The sequence below is a fragment of the Andrographis paniculata genome, unplaced genomic scaffold (assembly GCF_009805555.1).
Source record: "Andrographis paniculata isolate CXL003 unplaced genomic scaffold, ASM980555v1 Contig62END, whole genome shotgun sequence".
Taxonomy (NCBI): Eukaryota; Viridiplantae; Streptophyta; class Magnoliopsida; order Lamiales; family Acanthaceae; genus Andrographis; species Andrographis paniculata.
The window spans coordinates 1,439,368-1,459,954 of record NW_026137598.1 but is presented as its reverse complement, the minus strand read 5'-3'; the positions used below and the strand labels follow the sequence as shown (position 1 = coordinate 1,459,954).

The 20,587-nt window shown below is 29.8% G+C and overlaps 1 long non-coding RNA gene across 1 annotated transcript; it reads right to left on the bottom strand.

Annotated features, from left to right (window-relative positions):
* Window positions 1–7,765: 7,765 nt before the first annotated feature.
* LOC127260571 (uncharacterized) lies at window positions 7,766–9,505 on the bottom strand. Its single transcript, XR_007840748.1, has 3 exons — window positions 9,183–9,505; window positions 8,604–8,664; window positions 7,766–8,148 (listed from the first exon to the last, which is right to left on the bottom strand). It is a non-coding gene; the product is annotated as an uncharacterized LOC127260571 (long non-coding RNA).
* Window positions 9,506–20,587: the final 11,082 nt, after the last annotated feature.

Here is a 20,587-nt window from a genome sequence, read left to right as displayed (position 1 = left end):
TGACAATATATAAAAAATATACTAACAAAAATATTTAATTAAAATTTAATCACAAAATACATAATTTTATAATATATTTTTTAAATAAATTAATTATCCGATTGACCAAACTTCTCTCAAATGTGTTCAACTAAATCCGCTTTGAGTAAGTGTATTTTCCTAGTTCGGAGTCACATTATATTCCGTAGGTATATTGAAGAAATTTTGTACGTAATTGGCACATTTCCAATTCATATATCATATAGCGATTTATATGATAAAATTTCAAATGAAATCATACTTGGATCCATGGCGAGTTCACAAGATCGAAAAATAAATTTGGAGTGAGATCAGACTTCAAATTACAGGGTGGGGGGTGGCTGATATATGGATTTGTGTGTATATTTAGAAAGTATATTAATTATAAAAATATAATATAGAATATTTTTTAAAAAAACATGGTAAGCAATATGATTTTATGTATGGTATATATAAAAAAAATAAAAATAAAAATTCATAAATAAATGTTATTTATTTTTCTAAAAATGAATCCATGAACTAAAGATGACTGAGATTTTTGTAATAAATATAAAAGTCAACAAATGAATACAAAATATTATTTTTTAGATGACACAATTCTCCATAATATTAATCTCCAATTAATTTAATAAATAATGTCTTATTGATAAACACTGTATCATCGCCTTGTTGTACCAATTACATTATGTTTGTGTACACATAATATCTTTAATGTATAATTTAAACTAATGCATCATATTGTTGCTTTATTGAGAATATATATTTTTTTTTACAAATATCATATCGCTAGCTTTGATTGTAAAACTTTCGATTCTTATTTAATACATCAAGTTTTTATATTTCAACCATAAAATTAATAATTGTATTGATTCAACAATTATTATTGATCAAGTATGGTACTGAACTCAATATATGTTCAGTACCGTACGAGCCGCCCCCTACACTTTTAAGATATGCTTTTTGTACATGCAAAATCGTTTGATTTGATTTTAATTGAGATCTTATGAATATAATTTACAACTTATTGGGCCCAAACCCCAAAACGCAGGGACATGATTCCGGTACAAAGACAATCCAAATGAGGACATACCACCACATAGACATCCCATCGACGACATTCCACCAAAGGACATAACTCCAGAAAGAGGACATTCAGGGAAGGGAAGACCTTCAGCCATACAGGTAATGGTCGTACCTTAATAAAAAAAGACCAAGTCAGCAATGTTCCCCAAACTGAAGCAAGTGGAGCGAGTTGAAAGCAACGTATAGAACAAGGGAATCAAGGAAGACGTGGGGAGAGATTCTGGGGAGAGAATAAAATAAAACTGCAAGAATATAAATAGTCGTCTAGGCAAAGCCCTACGGGGCATATAAAAAATAAAAACTCTTTTTTTCTAATATTTTAAGCATTCCTATTCCTTTTCAATTTAGGTTATGTTTTCTTTGTAATTCTATTTGCGAAAATTTTAATATTCAGGAGCTCACGCTTAATCTGGCCGCTGGCCTTTACATATAGCTAGCTGACCCCCTACTTGATTTTGATTTCAAATTTGATCGAGTAACAAGGGTATTTCCAGTCGACATATGACAAGGTTCTTTGGAACACTTGTTGGAACCCCGTCGAATTGATCCTTCATCCGGCGATGTTTGATTCGAGGGCGCATTGTTGAACCTTAGGCGGAGGATTTTAGACCTATCAAAATTTGGTTCCAACAAATTGGCACGCCTAATGGGACCTAGTCGACGCTTATGAGATTAAGTGCAAAAAAATTGGTGAAAATGTCCGGACACAACGAGGACTTCCAACAAGCAGCCCTTGGTTATAACTCAGGCGAAGGGGCCTCCAACACCTGTTTTCCATGGGGAGGAGACCGCACGTCCATTTCTCGGAGAGGGGAAGAAGTATCACAAACAGAAAATATGCTGGAAACTATCGGAAGGGAAGTCAACTAGTGCTTCCAAGACAGGATATGGGACATTGCTTACGAGATTTCGAGGCAACTAGTTGACGTCGTTCGACCGGCTGCAAGGAACGAAATATTCCAGCTCCGCGCAGAGGAACGCAAAGGCATGACTGCAGGGTCAAGCGGCCCCACTGGAATCTGCTATGGTGCCAAAAGCGCAATCTCTGCAAGCCCCATCGCAACGTCTACGGTCATATCACTCTTGGCGTAGGTTGCAGTATTTTGCCTAAAGCCACCCGAACCCAGTCGTCAGGAACCGGCCCGTTACAATACGGCCAAGTATCTATCTTAATGAGATCCCAATGAGGGCAGGCGAGTTATGTACCTAGCCATCAGGCATCAGAATGAGATGATAGTTCTGTCGGGAATGCTCGGATTACATGGACTGTTTCAATTTTGGAACAGTGCAACCGATGCAATTCACAGGGAGACCTACATACGGGAGTCATCCCCAACAACAACAGTGGGCATATCCAGGCGCATGCGGAGTAAACCAACAAGGAGCGTTGTCCCCTTGGGGGCAAGGAGGGCAGACCATATCTATTCATGCCCACATGACTCAACAACCCCTTGTAGGAGCTCCATTGTTAACTCCCAATATCACAGAGCCGAGATCATTGATCAACACGATGTCCTCATATAAAGTATCAGAAGGGCATTCCCGAGAATGAAGTTCAAAGAGAGGCCAATCTACCAAAAGCCTTTCCCAACATGGGTCGTAGAGACGATGCCTTTACCCCTTAGGAACAAAACACCTTACTTCACCCTATTTTCGGGGGAAAATGGTAAATCCACCATCGAACACGTTGGGAAGTTCAAAGCTCAATGTGGCGATTTAGGTTGTCCCACTGGATTTTTTTTTTAATAAAGTTTTAATGAGACGTATTCATTACCATTAAAATGGCACCTAAAGGGGAAATGTTATGACACTACCACATGTGACATCCTTTTCTCTTTTTTTTTTTATGACATAGGAACCCGCAGCCGCTACCCGAAAGTGTGCACTGGGTAAACCATCGGCCGAACCTAATACCCTGCAAACTAGGCCCGACAGACAAGTCACACTAGGCGAACCATGTGTGGCAAGTGATCTAAGACGTCGGAGGTTTTAACCCATGACCTCATGGTCACAAGTCTAACCCCTACACCACCAGGTCATCCCTTACGGGACGCGGTATCATCCTTTATTTAATGTAGGTGTCATCTTTATATGTTGCCATGCATTAGTCTTGATGACTAAGTACGTGTAGAATTGGCTATAAATAGCCTCCTTCGAATGTATATAATTGAATGGAATGAAAATTTATTCTCTTTTGTGTACTCTGTCTCATTCTCTCTCTCTATTAATATATACATAAGTACACTCACATATATATATGCCACGTATATATATATATGCATACGTACACATACACATTACATTTATATTTTATATATTATATTGTTTTATTATTATTATATTTTCGTTATGTATTTTATGACAGTAAACATGTTCATATTATTCATTTATTTTGATCATACTAAATTTTAATATAAATAAGATATTAAGTAAATAAATATAAACATAAATTATATTAATGGTAAATAATCAATTAACATAAAATATACTGTGAATTGTATACATATTATTTATTTATATATCAAAATTATTATTATTATTATTTTGAACATGTTTGAATTTTTCGAAAAAATACATATGAGAAGAATTGTCTTCCCCTTCCTATTAGTCTAAATTTACTTTCAATATCCAAAATTACTTCAGTTATTTATACATATCCAATTGTAATTTTATTCAATAAAAATAAAAACTTCAAGTAATAAAACTTTCATAATCTTCGTTAAACGGTTAATAGAAACTTTATCAACGTTATTTTCAATATGAAATAAATAAGAGTAAAATTGAAACATTCACTATTTATTAGATACTTAATAAATATATTGTTAGGTGTTAAATAAATATATTGATTGTGTTAAAAATACATATATATTCAGAAGTTAAGATTTACAAATATATAAAATGAATTATGGTGTATGTCTTTGACATAAACTTCATCTAAAATATACTGTAGGTTTGTTTTGTGTTTTGGTTTAAATTTTTATTTTTTATTTTTTTACGTGAAATATAAAAAATTATGTAGATAATATAACAATAATAAGTGTATAGTTGTAGACAAAAAATTGTGTTACTTTTAATAAGCACAAAATTTATACAAATTATATTTGATTTGGATTTAAAGCGGGTCATATTCTCTAAATGTGTCCTTTGATTCTCCTTTCGGGTCAATTTGTTTTCAAACTTGGTTTTCGATGGCTTCTTTGATCCGAAGAGATTTGGTTTTCGGTTTGATTTTGCCGGACTTTGGAGTGTTTTGGTTTCCGTGCAGGCGATTTGATCGCAGCTTTGGATTTGATGTCCTCTTTGGACGATCCGAGACTTTGATCTTTGATTTGGTTTTACCGCATTTTAGAGAACTTTGGTCCCGTGTTTACGATTTGATCGTCGGCTTTGGATTTGATATCTTCTTTAGACGATCTGATGCTTTGACCTTTGCTTTGGCTTTGCCGCTTTTGGAGGACTTTGGTCTCCGTGTAGGCGATTTAATCATCGGCTTTGGATTTGATGTCTTCTTTAGACGATCCGAGACTTTGATCTTTGCTTTGGCTTTGCCGCCTTTTGGAGGGCTTTGGTCTCTGTGTGGGCGCTTTGATCATCGGCTTTTGATTTAATATATTCTTTGGACGATCCGTGGCTTTGATCTTTGGTTTGTTTTTTCTGCCTTTTGGTTCGGTCTCCGTGCGGGAGATTTGATCATCGACTTTGGATTTGATGTCTTCTTTGGATGATCCGCGGCTTTGATCTTTGGTTTGCCTTTTCCGTCTTTTGGAGAGCTTCGGTCTCCGTGTGGGCGATTCGATTGTCGGCTTTGGATTTGATGCCCTCTTTGGACAATCCACGGCTTTGATATTTGATTTGTCTTTTCCGCCTTTTGGAGAGCTTCAGTCTCCGTGCGGACGATTTGATTATCAGCTTTTGATTTGATATCTTCTTTGGGCGATCCGCGGTTTTGATCTTTGAGGCGGTGGATTTGGTGCTCCATAACACCTTTGGCGGCGTGTCCCTTTGACTTTTGGATCGAAGAGGGCCTGGTTGATGCTTTTGACGAAGAACGCGACGAACACCTTGAAGCTTTGGGATGAACTTGGGAGGCTCTTCCTTGGCTTTGACGTATTTCTCAATGGCTTTGGGAGCTTTGATCCTTCCTCCGGCTCAGGCATACGGCGAAGAATCTATCGATTAGTCAACCAATATTGGATCATTTGTCCAAATCAATGACTTTCGATGAAGTACATTTCGAAGGACACGAAGAACATGAAGAACAATACATAAAGAGTTTAGAGACTTACCCCTCTACTTGAATCCTTGATGTAACTTCGGTATGTCAAATGAATTGACCATGACTCCTATTTATAGAGGAGTAATGGCCTTGGATTCCTTTTCGGATGGTGCCATGTGACGCGTTCTGATTGGCCAATAGGAAGATTTTATAATCTTTCATTTTCCATTAGATGTTGTTTTCCATTTTTGACGGATTTGATTGTGCACCTTCCTTTATCGTCAAGATTTTTATATCATTGTCATTTTTTGGAAGATATTAATTTATATACTTTATTTATTGACAAAATTATTTATTTTGCTGTCAAATTTATTATGGCTTTATTTATGCACATAATATTTGTACGATATCTTTCATTTTAAACAAATATTTGCATTAATGGTTGATATTTATTATACAAAAATTAATATATGTGCATAATTAAATACCATATATTTATTTTATTGGAATTTTATTTTCTTCTAAAATATATAATATTTAATTAAATTTAGACATATATTTTTAGTGTCTACATTAGTATATTAATTATTTTTTTTTTCCGAAATGTGTTTATTTGTTTTGAATAAAAGAACACACTTTTTCCCTTCGTAATTAACGATTAAAATTTACGTTATTATGTTGATTAACTTTTAAACATGAATCTATGAATTAATGTTGTAGATTATACTCGAAAAATTAGACATATTATTTTTTATTATTTATTAATATAGGATTATATTAGAAATTTTGCAATATTTAATTTCAATTCAATACGATGTCATCTACATAATATTAATTTGATTTTTTCCCTAATTTTTTTGAACAAATCAGACATAAGTTTTTACATTTTTTAAAAAAATTATTTCATTTTATTAATACTGATGTGCTCACCCGTGGGTTGCATGATTTGTATATATTTTTAAAATTATATTGTATACGTAATTTATTATAAATGATAATATCTTTTAAAAAAGAAATTAAATATTTTTTTAGAATCATGTGCATAGTAGAACCAATAGTATAAATATATAAACTTTGAATATACTCACTATCTAATCATTAATATATAAATAAAAATAGGTGACAAAATTTATAAAAAAAAATTATCATGTTACAATTTTTTGTCGAACTCGTAAAGAGAAAACTAATGATATAAATATATAAGTATATTTTATAAAAATTTGAAGGTATTTACTTTTATTCTAAAAAATATACTTAAAAATAACAATATTTTCATAATTGACATCATATTTATTTGATAAACTACATGTGTTAAGTAAAACATTTCACTTTTATTCTAATACAGTTTGTTTTCTTCAACTTTGTAGATCATTTTTATATTGTGGTTTCCAACTTTATAAATTCTTTCTATATTATGAAATATTTGAAAAAATTCAAATAAAAAATTATAGTGAGTTTTAAGATAAAGAATTTTTTTTCCTTTTTTTTTTTTATGTCAATATGTTTATTTTTGTATCTTAAAGATATTTTTGATATTATTTTTCCTATCAATGTTATTTTATAAAATTTTGTATTACTTTATTTTAATTTTAATATTTTACGCAATTACTTATATTAATTTTTTAATAATTGAAGTAGAAATAAGATGATAAAAAAAATAGAAAAAAATATAGATTCGTGATAATACATATATTGTCTTATATTTATATAAATAAATTATAAAATATAATTAATGTTATGGATAGATTTTTACTTATTTTGTCATGTTATTGATTGGTACCACTACAAAAAAAAAAAAAAAAAAAAAAAATATACAAATTACTACAGTAAAATTTCGTCTTGACGAAATTTCTGTCACAACTTTCAATTACAATGGAATGTGCATCCAAGTAGGAGTTGTAGTACAAATTACTGTAGTGATTCAAAGTGAGAACTAAGATTTTCAAAAAATTGCAACAGAACTAGTGACCGTCATTTCCGTCACAACATTTTGCCACGGAATTTTACTACAAAAATGTGGTACTAACATATTGCATGGCAAGAGAAAAGATTGTTGTTGATTGTTGCAAATTTTTGTTGTTAGGGAATATAACTATCGTTACTTCCGTCGTAATTTCTACAGTAAACCACCTATTCAATTTGTCTTTTCCCGTTTATTGCCAATTTTTCCAAAACCTATATAACAAATATCAATTCAATTCTCCATAATCAATCCAATTTAATAATTCGATTAATATCTTTTGTCAAATATACGAGAATTAACTGAAATTATATAAAATTTTCAAACCTAAACAGTATTTAATAGACCACAAATACGATATTTTTAGTATCAGTACCGCAACTAGAAAATATCAGAAATATGTACTAATTTATTTCTAATTACCATAATAACATACAAAAACAACTAAATTTGTAACTAAGAAAACATATAATAGTGAAATATCATAATACTGGAACACTACCACCATTTGAATCGGGATCAGGCCTATGAATAGATGGTGCTCCCATACATCGTAATTGCTCCATAATGTGCTCCCATGCATGTTTTCAGAAGAATATTTATGGAGCATAAATATCAAAATCTCGCAAAGAAAGCTCAATATCCTCCTCCTCCAAAATGTATATTTCTTCCCTAAGAATTACATTTGAGACAAAATAGTGTACCTTCAACAAATCACCAATATCCAGATCATGATTTATGGTATCCCCGATATCAGTAATTAATTTTACAATTCTCTTGGCTTGTACATATATAGCAAATGCTTTTCCTCCCAATATACAAGCTCAAGGAACAAAGTTTGCTATCCGTTCAGCCGCTGAAAGAATGCATACTAAAATTGAAGTAAATTAGTAAAGTGCATTTTCTTCACCCATCTCAAATCAATACAGAAAAAATGAACAGTTTAGCTAACATTCACATGCATTTTAGGAAATTATTAAGCAAATTCACATACTAGTATGAGGACAATTTGCCTACCAAACCTGCCTACAATACAAGGATGTTAAAAATTATATATGAGATCTTTATCCTTGCAAGAACTACATCTAAAAATGTTCTTCCCAGAACATACGCCACAACAAACTGACATGCCATAAAAAATAATGTATATTATGATAAAAAAAAAAAAAAAAAAAAAAATCATGGCAAAATATAGTATAAAGTTATCACTTATTGAACATTAAAACCAAAAGAATTGAATTCGAACAATATACCATATATCATTTCAGAATGTAAATTGCCAAAAGAAATATGCAAACAAGACACAATTAAGGAGTATTTACACACCTTTTCATGGTATTGTTTCACTAATTGTAAGAACTATTCAACGGCTTTTGAATGTACATCACTGGAAAAAAGCAGCAAGTGAGCAAATAATTGATAATGCAGAGTCGAAGAGAACTTAAAAAGTGTTTAATAATGAAAGAATAAAAGATGAGAAAATATTTTTTGTGGCCTCCAATAGGAACATAGAGCATGTAAAGTTTAGAGTAATGTCTAATAATTAGATAATTGAACTAACAAGCAACCACACATAGAGGATGAAGGTAAAAAGAACAAACAGATATTCCAAGCATGCATTCCACATATCTATCATCTATCTATATATCTATCTAGAAAGCAATACTCTGATTCAATTATCAGAAGTTGTCCGAATGCCCGTAAAAGAAAATGAATGTATTCCCATGGAACTTACAAACTCTTGCTGCACAGCTAATGGAACCCTATCGGTTCTCTCTCCAAATAATCAATCGAACATTAACATACAAAGATATGTTGTTTGGGACTTACAAATAGTGAATTAATCGAACATAAAATGGAATAATAGAAAACCTAGAAATCTTCTACACGTATGCTTCCACTTACCAAGCAACAACAAACCCTTGATAATCGACGAACCGCAATTGCTCCAATTCAGCTTCTAAACCACCGTTTCCGGTGATAAAACTTCAGAAATATCGGTTTGAAGTCACCAGTGCGTTTGTGTGTATTTTTCTGAGTGAGTGTGAGAATCTGAAGCGGAGCTGTTTGCGTCGGTGAGTTTGGGAATTAATTTGAAGCAGAGCGATTAAATTTAGGGTCTAGGGCTTACGAGAGATGAGGTTTGTGGCAGAGTCAATAGGAAATTATAAATTGCGACAACTCAAATGATTCCTCGTTTTAATTTGGGATATTTGCAATGGAGTGGGTTTATGGCAGATTCAATAGGAAAACTGCAACTGAGTGAATTATTGGTCATATAAATTATAGGATATTTTCAGCGGATCTAATTTGTTATTATTTAAGTCGCAATTTTGCAACATAATGTATTTTTTGTCACGTAATTCTTATATTTACTGTGACAGATTATGAATATTGTAATATTATCTTACAACAGATCAAAACTGTGACCATCTTTTAGTTTTTTAGCAAATTTTGTTCGCAATTTTGCAATGAATTATATTACGTAGTAAAATTTTATGGAAATTTACAATTTTTTTTTTGTAGTGGTACAAAGGAATGGAGTAATTCACATCCATGTCATGTTTTCGATCAAACAATTATGGGGATTGAGACGTAATTGTAGGCATGATGATCGAGATGGAGTGATTAAATGTGCAATCGAAGAATTGATCATCTATAAAAATAAAAAATAAAAATAAAAAAAAAGCAAGGCATTAGACTAAATCATTACAATTGATACTCACACTTCATAGCTCGAAGAATGCGGCGAGATGGTTTAAGAGGAAGCGTCATCTGGAGATTATCATTATCTTTATATTATTATTTTCTTTTACTTTGAGTATAAGTAGCTAATTTTCCTTTATTCTAGTCCAATGTTGAATTTAAATTTCGAATTTGGATTTGTGAGATTGTGTTTTGATTTAAATTGAATCATGTTTATTAAATTGATATTTATGCAATTTATGCGATTCATGCCTATAATTTTTTTATTTGATCTTTTATCGCTGACGAATTTTGGATTGATTTAACAATTGTGTGCCAATCGAACATTTGCATCTGTAATTGTGCACTTGTTTGATAAAGTGGTAAATAGGTTGACAAGCTTAGCATAGGAATTGCATGATCAAATAATTTAATCTTTTCGTAATTGATTGAATATTTAAATTGAGTTTTTCTCATGCTATTTTCAATTGAAGAAATTAATTTATGGTCGTACGTAGATTGTTTCTTTGATTAGGAATGCGGTCAATCGGTCGTACCATTGCCGCCAATAAAGTAAGGAAAAATTGGTCGTTTTGATTGTATCTAATTCCTATAACCAATTTATTAATTATATAACAAGATGATTTAAAATCAATGATCGAATCTTTAATACGATTTCTTATTCACTCATTGAGCTAGAAATTTAATCTCTTTGAAATCTAACATTTATTTTCCATTGTTTGTTTTTATTTATCTTAGTGAATTGTTAAATTATCCTCCCAATATTTGAAATTGTGATAAAATAAGAATTAAACTTCACAGTATCTGTGGATCGACCTCGGCACCACTTGCTATGCAATAATTGTGGTATTAGAGTATTTTTACTAAAAGCACTAAGGCTACAAATTTAAATGAGCTCATTTTTTTTTGGCTTTTCTCAATCCTTTATTTTTTTTTTCTTTTTCTTGTTTTTTTTTTTTTTTTTTTTACTTTTCTCTCGTAAGCCATAAATGAATATAACTTCTCATTCCCTTGGAGACTTTAAAATAATATAAGTTTGAAACATTTTTCTTTGACTATAAATTCAAATAAATTTTGGATTTAAAAAGAAAAATCAAGTTAATATGCAGTTCATTTAACAATAAAATTGGATATTCTACTCTTTTGTAGAACATGCTTATATAGTTATACTATTGGTCTTCTACTCTTGCACACGACTCTAAAAAATATTTAATTTCTTTTCTTAAAGATATTTTTCTTTATAATAAATTATTTATACAACATAATTTTAAAAATATATACAAATCGTGCAACGCATGGGTGATCATACTAGTATTATTAATAATATAATACTCCCTCAGTCTCATTATCATGTCCACCTTTCTATTTCCGTCGATCCCACTTATTTTGTCACTTTATTTTTTTAGAAAAAATTATACACTTTAATCTTGTTTTAAATTTTAAAATTTATAATTTTTTTAATTTTAATTAGACTAATTAGTTATTTTAATATTAATATATAATTATTTTTATCATACAATAATTATTTTTACTAATTATACCCTTCAAAATTCACGTGTCTACAGTAAATGAAACATGATATCCGGGACTGAGGGAGTATTATTTTTTATATACTTTTTAAGATGCCGATATTATATCATATTCTATCCTTGTGAATGACCAACACTATAGTTTTGTAGACCAATATAACATTATATCATTTATTGATATTATAGATTTCGTTGATATGGATTCAAAGATAATTTAAATAATATTTGTTTCATGACATCGTTATTTTTATTATTAACTTTATATTATTTTTTAAATATTTTTAAAATGACGAGATTATATCATCTTTTATTAGACTATTCTTGATTATATATATTTTTCTTTATTTTTTTATTTGTCATTCAATATCGTATTTTATACTTTTATTATTGTAAGTATTGTTATTATATTTGTTATATTTATTTAAATTGATATTGTATTTTAATTCACAAGAAAAAATATATTTCATTTATTAATTTTTAAAATATTATTTATATATACACCCAGAGGCGGAACCAGACCAGGATGAAAGGGGGGCTAATTTTTAAAATTTTGAAACGATCATCATCTATTTGTTATCCAATAATTTTATCAATGGAGTTATCATATTTCAAAAATCTTGCAAAATATCAATCTACATTGACAACTGCATATTACAAGATAAATTTTGTATTATATGAAATTAATAAATAATAAAAACATTTATTAAAAAAAAAAGCTGTTAAAAATATCATTTTCTGTGTATTTGGTTGAGAAATTTTTGAAATTTTTTTTAATTATTATTTATTACTTTTTTGTTCATATCTATTTTTATATTATCAGAAAATTATTATGATATAATTTTTTTATTATTCAAAATTTAAATTTTTCACATAAATATTTTATCAATTTTTTGCAATTTTTTAATTCATTTATTATTTTTTATATTACATATTATAAAATAAAACAAAAAATTAAAAATTATAAGGGGGTGGGGTGGGGGAAAGGGTGGGCTGAGCCCCCCTTGCTCCCACATACATCCGCCCCTGTATACACCCGTACATAGCACAAGTCTATTTGATAGTATATATATATAGAGGGGAAAAATTGCAAAAGTTATCCCACACGTATATCTCATTATTACCTTTTTCATGTATTTATCTCGTTGGTAAAATATATCTCACATGTTTGCAAAAAGTCGTTATTTGTATCCTTTGGCCGCGCGTAATTGCGTCTGGTGTAAATGTCACGCGCGGACAAATGACATAAATAACGACTTTTGTAAATATGTAGGATATATTTTGCCAATAAGATAAATACAGGATAAAAGTGATAATGGAGTATACGTGGGGATACTTTTTGCAATTTTCTCATATATATATATATATATATATAGATATTAAGTAGTATAATTTAAAAAAAAAAAAAATCTAGGAATTGTCTTAGCTTAAAAATATGTATTTGAAATAATTTTAGAGCCCGTTTGGATTAACTTAATAAATAAGAAGCCAAAAGTAAAGCAATTCAATTTTGTATTTGAATGAATCATTATAAAAGCAAATTTTTATAAAAAGTTATTTTTTGAATGTAATAAAGTTGAAAGAAGTCCAATAACCAAATATGCATAAATAATAAACACTTTATAAATATGCATAAATAATAAACACTTTATAAATATTTATTTAAATAAATATACTTACTAAATAATATTAATTTAGCCAAAATTAAATACTTAAATAACACATAAATAATGCCTAAAAATATAATTCAAGAAACACATCAATTAATTTAATTTATACACCAAATAAATTATAAATTATACCTAAAAACTAATAAATTAATATTTTACACACAATATACAATAATTGCAATTATTGGAATAGATTAACATAAATAATACCAAATTTTGATATAAATAAATATTAATTAAATAAAAAAATAAGTTATAAAATATGGCAAAATCAAGAGTTATAAAACTCCTCACACTTAACTTTTTTTTTGTCCTTGAATAAAATCAATTAGTGAAATTAATGCAAGTACTTTCTAAACAAGGACCCAATATTGTCGGAAATATCGACGGTGGTGTGTAAGTAAATCTTAGCTAAAGTTTAGATCCTTAAGCCATTTAAGCGTTATTGTTCATCTACAAAGATTCTAAATTATGTCTCCAGAAATATTTTCAAACATAAGTATTCGAAGTAGCTTTTAGAAATAATGCGACGCTCAAAACTTTAAATATACCGCCATAATAAATTATATGGTATAATAAATTAAGAAACAAGGCGGCCCGGTACACATTGCTACGGAAAATAAATTAATTTTGACATTTTGTTTTTCCAAGTCAAGTCGCATATAAAGATAATCGGCATCCTCCTCACACTATTCGTTCGTCAATCTCATTTTTATGGAAACTTAATTTATCTTCTCCGATAACAAGAGCAACTAAATAGAAGAAACTTCTAAAAATTAGACTAAGTATAGAACAAAGAAGAGGATATCAAATTTCATCTTCAACACTGTGGATTTGATTCGATATACAACATTGTTTTATTCAAAATATAGGAGAAAATTTGAAGATTATGGCACAATGTAAAGAGTTCTTTCTTCTTTTATTTACTTTCTTCATAATTTATTGTCCCGAATGTTATTTACAAAGTTTTTTATGCAATTATTTTTATTCTCATTATTTGACAATTTTGCCTTTTATCTTATTCATTCATTTTCTAATAATTCTTCATCTCGCAAACAATTTTTTTTCTTCTTTCTTCTTTGATCCTTCCCTTCACCCATTCATTCTATCAAATTTCATCTTCAACACTGTGGATTTGATTCGATATACAACAGTGTTTTATTCAAAATAGAGGAGCAAATTTGAAGATTAGGGCGCAATGTAAAGAGTTCTTTCTTCTTTTATGTACTTCATTTGTTCATAATTTATTGTCCTGAATGTTATTTACATAGTTTTGTTTGCAGTTATTTTTATTCTCATCATTTGACAATTCTACCTTTCCTCTTATTCATTCCTTTTCTATTCTTCTTCATTTCGCAAACAATTTTTTTCTTCATTCTTCTTTGATCCTTCCCTTCACCCATTTATTCTATCAAATTTCATCTTCAACACTGTGGATTTGATTCGATATACAACATTGTTTTATTCAAAATAGAGGAGAAAATTTTAAGATTAGGGCACACTGTAAAGAGTTCTTTCTTCTTTTATGTACTTCATTTGTTCATAATTTTTTGTCCTGAATATTATTTACATAGTTTTTTTATGCAATTATGTTTATTCACATTATTTGACAATTTTGCCCTTCATCTTATTCATTCTTTTTCTATTTCTTCCTCATCTCGCAAACAATTTTTTTTCTTCTTTCTTCTTTGATCATTTCCTTCATCCATTTATTCTATCAAATTTCATCTTCAACACTGTGGATTTGATTCGATATACAGTATTGTTTAATTCAAAATAAAGGAGCAAATTTGAAGATTAGGGCGCAATGTAAAGAGTTCTTTCTTCTTTTATGTACTTCATTTGTTCATAATTTATTGTCCTGAATGTTATTTACATAGTTTTGTTTGCAGTTATTTTTATTCTCATCATTTAACAATTTTACCTTTCCTCTTATTCATTCCTTTTCTATTCTTCTTCATTTCGCAAACAATTTTTTTCTTCATTCTTCTTTGATCCTTCCCTTCACCCATTTATTCTATCAAATTTCATCTTCAACACTGTGGATTTGATTCGATATACAACATTGTTTTATTCAAAATAGAGGAGAAAATTTTAAGATTAGGGCACAATGTAAAGAGTTCTTTCTTCTTTTATGTACTTCATTTGTTCATAATTTTTTGTCCTGAATGTTATTTACATAGTTTTTTATGCAATTATGTTTATTCTCATTATTGGACAATTTTGCCCTTCATCTTATTCATTTTTTTTCTAATTCTTCTTCATCTCGCAAACAATTTTTTTTTTCTTTCTTCTTTGATCGTTCACTTCACCCATTTATTCTATCAAATTCATCTTCAACACTGTGGATTTGATTCGATATACAACATTGTTTTATTCAAAATAGAGGAGCAAATTTGAAGATTATAGTACAATGTAAAGAGTTCTTTCTTCTTTTATGTACTTCATTTGTTCATAATTTATTGTCCTGAATGTTATTTACAAACTAAGCAATTATTTTTATTCTAATTATTTGACAATTTTGCCCTTCATCTTATTCATTCTTTTTCTATTTCTTCCTCATCTCGCAAACAAATTTTTTTCTTCTTTCTTCTTTGATCCTTCCCTTCACCCATTTATTCTATCAAATTTCATCTTCAACACCGTGGATTTGATTCGATATACAATATTGTTTAATTCAAAATAGAGGAGCAAATTTGAAGATTAGGGCACAATGTAAAGAATTCTTTCTTTTTTTATGTAGTTCTTTTGTTCATAATTTGTTGTTCTGAATGTTATTTACATAGTTTTTTATGCAATTATATTTATTCTAATTATTTGACAATTTTGCCCTTCATCTTATGCATTCTTTTTCTACTTCTTCTTCATCTCGCCAACAATTTTTTTCCTTCTTTCTTCTTTGATCCTCCCCTTCACCCATTTATTCTATCAAATTCATCTTCAACACTATGGATTTGATTCGATATACAATATTGCTTTATTCAAAATAGAGGAGCAAATTTGAAGATTAGGGCACAATGTAAAGAGTTATTTATTCTTTTATGTACTTCATTTGTTCATAATTTATTGTCATGAATGTTACTTAAATAGTTTTTTATACAATTATTTTTATTCTCATTATTTGACAATTTTACCATTCATCTTATGCACTCCTTTTCTACTTCTTTTTCATCTTGCCAACAATTTTTTTTCCTTCTTTCTTCTTTGATCCTTCCCTTCACCCATTTATTATATCAAATTTTATCTTCAACACTGCGGATTTGATTCGATATACAACATTTTTTTATTCAAAATAGAAGAGCAAATTTTAAGATTAGGGCGCAGTGTAAAGAGTTCTTTCTTCTTTTATGTACTTCTTTTGTTCCTAATACTGAATGTTATTTACATAGTTTTGTTTGCAATTATTTTTATTCTCATTATTTGACAATTTTGCCCTTCATCTTATGCATTCTTTTTCTACTTCTTCTTCATCTCGCTAACAATTTTTTTTTCTTCTTTCTTCTTTGATCCTTTCCTTCACCCATTTATTCTATCAAATTTCATCTTCAACACCGTGGATTTAATTCGATATACAACATTGTTTTATTCAAAATAGAGGAGCAAATTTGAAGATTATGGCACAATGTAATGAGGAGAAACAAATGTATTGTTTGAATGAGTATGCTGCACATCGTTGTGTTTAATGTGGTTATTTACAATTTGAAAAAGCGCAACAGCATGACAAAGGTATGACTGTTTTAATCTCAATTTAATTTTGTTAGACATCCAATTTTGTAAAGAATATCTTTTTATCAAAAAAGTGTCAAATCTAATTTCCTTTTCTTTTATTTTATCGTTAATATCTAAAATTTTTCCGGCAATTTTACTAATTTCATTTTGCCGCCAAATGAAATTTTTCATCATTTTTTCCAGCCATCTATACAAGCATTCTATTTTTTAAATGTTTATTTGTAACTCTTCCCTCACTGTCTTAAATGAAAATAATATTAGAGTATCCAAAGCCAAATGAAAAAACTCACTAATGAGGATAATAAATTGATGTAATAGAATTCTTTACAGCAAAGTAGAGATAGACAAGTAAAATTGGGCTCTGTCAAAGAAGTTTTTCATCAATTTGAAGTCATTGATCGTACTGCATGAAAAATATGGGCCTAAGGAAGAAAACTTATGCTTGATGATGGTGTCGCGAATATATCATCAAGGGCAAGTAAAAGAGGTCGCAAGAGGATTCAAATGATCCGGCTATTATAGCCCAAGTCCCTTTACAACAATGTTCCAATCTTTGCTCACTTAGCGTGCACTTGAGGTCTCTAAATCAACAATTCACAACCGATTCAAAGAAGGTTGTTTAAGATGTCATTCAAACGCCATCATGCCTTCATTATCCAATGTAAACAATAAGACACAACTTGAGTTTTGCATATCAAAAGTTGACCAAAGTACACTAAACCAAAATCCTTCTTTTAAAGGTATGTTTAATTATATACATATTGATGAAAAATAGTTCTACTTACCAAGACCTTCGGAGAAGTACCATATTACTCTAGAAGAAGGGGATCCAAACCGAACATGTCAAAGTAAAAACTTCATCCCAAAAATTATATTTATGGATGTCGTAGACGTCTAACATTGGATAGCAATGATTCTGAACTCTTTGATGGAAAAATAGTATTTTATTTTATTTATCAAGAACTAATGAAAAGAAAAAAACAAGAATAGAGATGTTGGGACCTTGGAGACTAAAGTTTTAACTAGTATTACTAAGGATGTTATTAGATCATATTTGATAGAGAAGGTACTACCGCCAATTCGTGAGAAATGGCCGAAATCTCGCTTTAAAGTTATTTTTTTTTCAACAAGACAACGTGAAACCTCATATCTCTATCAATGATCCAAAGTTTATTTTGGCAGCAAACAAAGATGGATTTAAGATTCATATTTGTTCACAACCGTCAACAGTCCAGATCGAATATGTAGATCTTGATTTCTTCAATCCAGTTCAATCTTTACAGCATAAAAAAGCTTTCAAGTCTATTGATGAATTGGTTACTCTGTTCATACCTTGTTCAATAATAATAATAATAATAATAAATATATACTTGGAATCAGGTTTGGCTTCCTTGCTGCTAATAATGAATGAAATTATAAAAAAAATATTGCAGAAAATAATTTTCGGTTAAAGAATATCAATAAGAAAAAGCTAGAGCGTGAAAATCAATTGCCAATTTTTTTGTCTTGTAATCAAGATGCTTTAACCAATGCATTGGAAATGCTTCAAAATCTGCAACATTGATGAAGATGAGCTTTGTAGTATTTTTTAAAACAAATTTGAAATTGGTATCCTAATTTGTAAAAGATGTCTACTAACTTTTTGATGTAAGGTTTGTGCTATGTATTTTTTGTGGTGGCATAATAGGACACCAAAATAGATATGGTGACACTTCTATTTTGTAATGTTTTGTAAAAAGTATTTTTTTCTATTTTTGAAAGTACACATATTTACTTGGCTTGAATTTGTGGTTGTTTTGTCCTTTCTACCGAGCAATCAGAGGGTGTTATTTGGTAGGTTGTTGGTTTTTCCTTTGATTTCATGTGTCTATTTGTGCAACATGTATACCCATTATCACTTTTGTCTTGTATTTATCTCGCTGCACAATATATCCTACATGTTTGCAAAAGTCACTATTTGTGTCTTTTTTTCGCGCGTGATGTTCACACCACGCGCGTTCACGTACGGCCAAAGGATAGAAATAACGACTTTTGCAAATATGTATGATATATTTTGTCAGCAAGATAAATACATGACAAAAGTGATAATGGGGTATAAATGTGGGATGTTTTTTACAATTTTCTCGTCTATTTGTTGTTGGTTGTGGATGTGTGGTTTTGTTTGGGTGAAGCTTCGATCAACCGACTATATGCATGGTTCTTTGTGATTTTTTGATTGAATTATTGATGTTGTTCAGACTTTTAACCTTGTTGGTTGCTAGTTTAAATGGAGTTTTGTGGTTTTGCTTGACTATGAATTGGTTTAGAATTAAGGCATATTGGGAATCAAATTCAGAGAGCTGGTTGGTGCACATGTCTCTTAGATTGGTTTGTAATTAAGGCATACAGGGAATCTTTTAGCTGTGAATTGGTTTGGAATTAAGGCATGCAAGTAAGTGTTTTGATTCATCTAATTTTTGTTGTTCTTTCATTACATATGATTTATATTGATTCATTTCAATTTTTAGTTTATATCTTTTCCATGTAGGAGTTCTGGTTCCTTTTTATTTTTAGTTATTATGGAAACTTTGAATGTTATTTTTTGTGATCTGGTAACTTGTAAACTTTCAATGGTTTCGGTCTTATTTTTAATTATCATGAAAACTTTTCTGCTTATTTTTCTGCACAGGACTTTTTTTTTGTGTCTAAAGTATATTTTTATGGCATAATCTTTTATTCTTCTTATTAATTGATATTTGTAACTTATGAACGGTCATTTTCATTTGACGAGGACGTCCAATCTTCAAGCATTCAAATGCCCGTGGGACACATCACTCAAAGCCAAGCTCGTCAGTTTCAAAAATCCGTCAGTGCATTGATCGGACAATTTTTCATGGAGAATCAATGTAAGGATGATGCTTGGAGACCACTTAGCCCTCACATGACGCTCCTTCAATGGGACCCGCAAGAATCGGAATTGAAAGATTAAGAGAATGGCTATTATGGAAGATTATTAAGGGAATCATCACTTATGGGGAGAATCGCTAATTATGGAAGATTATCAAGGGAATCATCACTTATTGAGGCTTTTAGAAGTTACCTTAATATATATTTCCTTTTATCATAAGTTTTCATATAGTATAATTCCATATCTAAAACTTTTCTAATTATTTATTTTCTTATAGTTAGACTTACATTTTGGTTTGTTTCCTTTATTATATGTTGCATTTTATTTTCCTCAAGGACCTTTGTATAAGTTCATTGCCTACCATTGTAATGGGAACTTTTTTACATCTTGAATCGAAATTCACTTTTATAATTTTCTAGTGTTAGGGAGTGATTTCCTCACATTTAGAATCTTAAATCGGGTCTTTGGAGTGATTCTATCGGTTTGTGGCTTCCAATCATTTGCAGTGGGATTTAGTTTATTGTTTGTGTTTTACCTATGGATTGATTTCAGGTCTGAGACTTATTCTCGTGGTTGGTTATCATCCATACTAATTCACATTCTCCGCACTATCTTTTCTTCTTTATTCTCTTTTCTTTTATACATATTCTTAATCCATTTGTTCTATTGAACTTTGTGGGTAAGAAACTTATATTGGTTATAATTATACACGGTCAGGCCATGTCATTATTATTATTGTTTTATTTTATATAAATATGTAGCTGATGGTTGTTTCTTGTTTAAGTTTTGCAA